The sequence below is a fragment of the Platalea leucorodia genome (genome assembly GCF_965183815.1).
Source record: "Platalea leucorodia genome assembly, chromosome: 12".
NCBI lineage: Eukaryota > Metazoa > Chordata > Aves > Pelecaniformes > Threskiornithidae > Platalea > Platalea leucorodia.
In genome coordinates this window covers 12,871,447-12,874,571 of record NC_138834.1, presented here as the reverse complement: position 1 = coordinate 12,874,571, position 3,125 = coordinate 12,871,447, and positions in this window count along the sequence as shown.

The following is a 3,125-nucleotide window of genomic DNA, read 5'->3' as shown; positions in this document are numbered from 1 at the left end:
TGTTCATTCTGACACACAATACATTTTGGAAGGTGTGAGTTTGCATTGTCATCTGACTAGTAAAGGCCTTTACTCTCTTCCAATATTTAACTCTTCCACATACCACATGTATTTCTGCATGTTTATTTGTCTAGTGCAAACTTTGGATTGCGAAGAGACAGCAAGCACCATAATTGTCATGACAATGTCAACCACCAGCAGTTGTCTGATGTTCTAAAAAGTTGAGGATTTATGATTCCATGTGAATGGTGTCTGTGTGCTTCTTTCTCTCTGTCTCTCTCACACTCTCCCCCCCCCCTCACTGGCTAAATGTCCTCCTCTGTGGCTGGACTGTCCTTTGCCAATATGTCATCAATATTTAATGGCACTATTTCGAGATGAACTCTCTGAGGTATCAATGCCAGCAAGCAACAAGTCTCATGATTCACTAGATTGTGCTTAACTTCATCCTATCTACTGTTTCCGGAGCATAGATTTTTTTTCAAAGAAGGGTTTTTATCTATATTGAATACAGAGATAAAGCAATCTATACACATTTTCTGCTGGTGCTGGATGTTTTTTTTCTGACTCTGCAAGTAGTGTTGCTATGACTATATTATCAGCTTATTTCTAAAACAGCAACCCACCATGTGCCAAGGGGTTTAGACAGCTGTGCGATATAAATTGTGTTGAAATACACCACATTTAAAACCTAACTTGTTGCAAATACAGGTAAGGAGAACAACAGCAACAAAGGAAAAAAATTCTATGATGTCCCTTGGAGCAAAGGTGCTGTGCTTTGTTTCATGTAGATTGCCTGGCAGGCACTCTGTCAAGACCTTATGGCTGTTACTGGAGTGGGAGGAGCAAAATGGTCTTAGTTGGTCTTAGACATTTTAAAAAAGATGTTCAGGGAACAGCTTTTGCATTACTTAATACACATCGCAAAAGAGATACTGAAATATGAAACAGTGAAGAAGAGAATGTAGTGCACTCTCTTCCCAAGGTAATGTTGATCGCTTGAAGTGTTCATATCTTACGGTGATGGGGAAATAAAAGCACTAGAGTACAACAGAGTAACGTACACCCAGTGGTGTAGCAGCATCCCTGACATTTCAGATATGCAGCGAAGATATTTCAGGGCAGGACTTGAAGAGCAGCAGTGGTTTTGGATGTAAGGTGTTTCTTTCGTGGTGTATGTCATACAGCTCTGTAGAAAGCGGTGAGGATCATTTGACAAGTGTCTGACCCAGAGTGTCTAAGGCATCTGAGTGAGTGAAGGACCTCGGCCACCAGTGCTGTCGCTTGACACAGCGGGTTCCCTATCGCCATTAATATGGTGCTGTCTTCTGCTCTGGCAGTGCTTGAGGTTGGCTCCAGACATCACTGCTGAAACAGTGATTTTTCCTTGACTGAATAAAGGTGGGGATTGATGTGTTTCTCTTGTGCTTTTACGCTGGTTGGCCATCTGAAAGAGTTGAAAGCCAGCCTAGAAGTGGCTGACTGGGTAGAGATGACGCTGAAGCTGAGCGCCCCTAGATGTTCAGTCGACCTCCTTCTCCAGGTAGCTGAGTAATGCATTGCAATCCTAATGCTAATACCACAGCTGCCCTTACTCGGCCCAAGGCAGACAGACCACTGACTGTCCCTGAGCCTGCAGCAGTGTCTGGCGGGTTTCATGGCTTGATGCCTATTTCACAAAACTTGTAGAACATGAGAGTTCTCCATTTTATCCTCGCTTTCAGTCCTGTGTTCTCATTTTTGCACCTGTGGCCTAACAAGCCAGTTTGTTCACATGCCAGAGCAAACCAGAAATCTTCCTTCTGCCCAGATTTTGTAATGATATTTGCTCTCGTGCCTGCACATCCACGGGAGGCCTGCGTTCTTCACAAAACAGCTACAGCTCAGTACCTGCCTTGACCTGACAGCCCTGCCCTGGCACTGCTGGACTGCGTGGCTTCCATATTCCTTCAGCCCACTGACTCCTGCCTGCACCCAAAGCCTCCTCGTGTTGTGTGTGCAGGAGAAAGTCAAACGTCTCTGTGATTATGGCTACTCAAACACGTTAGTCCTTCCTCTATGCGCACGACACCACGAGGCTTAGGGGCAGGCCACCTTGCTTGGTGCACACTGGAAGATGCAAAGTAAGTGTCTTGTCCCACAAAGAAAGTGAAGTAAGCTGTCTTCTGTTACCACATAGTCAGAGTGTGCACACAGGCACCACGAAGTAAATCCACAGCTTAGTTGACTGCACGATGCCTTGGTCTTGTAGCCATGGCCAGAGACTCACTGTCTCAGTTCACATTGGCTTCTAATCAGCTATTTTACGGTAATGACTTTTAGTCATTTTCATTTCAGGCTTGGTTAGAAATAAAGTAACTTGTGATGAACTGCCACAGTAAGCGTCTGATTTTTCTTTCCCACAAACTTGTGGTTACCATCAGATTCTAAGAAAAGTCTTTCCACTGCAGATTGGAATCGTATAAGCCACTTACACGTATCCTTTTATTTATTAGCAATTCTGCTTGGCTAGCTAAAGGTAAAAAAACCTTTTTCTTGTGTTTCAGTCGCATTTCTAGTTAATACTCATTAACTGACTTAATGTGTGTTACACATCATCAACCTGATTCACAACTGACATAAAACAGAAGCAATTCGTTAGTAACGGTCCCTTGCCAATTAATGAACTAAATTACGTTTGAACAATTTTCTTCAAAGATTCTCCTCCTCCCCCCATGCATCATTTGGCAAGTCCCTGAATGCTTACAGTAATTATGTGCGTGCAGTGAAAGGAGACTGTTACCTCTTAAACCAAAATAAATGAATATGTGATCTTTGTGCTAATGTAACAGTGAGTAATACAAAGAATCACAGACATCCTCCCTTTGATCTCCCAAAGATACAAACAGCAATTAAGATTACAAGCCACTTTAAAAACCAGAATATTGGGAACATTCTGTAAGGGGAAAGTGAATGCTTCACAGGGTTTTTCAGAAAATCACTGAAGAAGGGGAACCCTTTCTTGTTTATCGTGACCACAGGCTTTTTAATAGATGTAATGTGGATATCCTTAACCTGCCGAGCCACAAGCAGGTTAGCGGTGCTTCTAAAAATCGTTCCTTGTTTCTGGGATAGTGTTTAGCAAG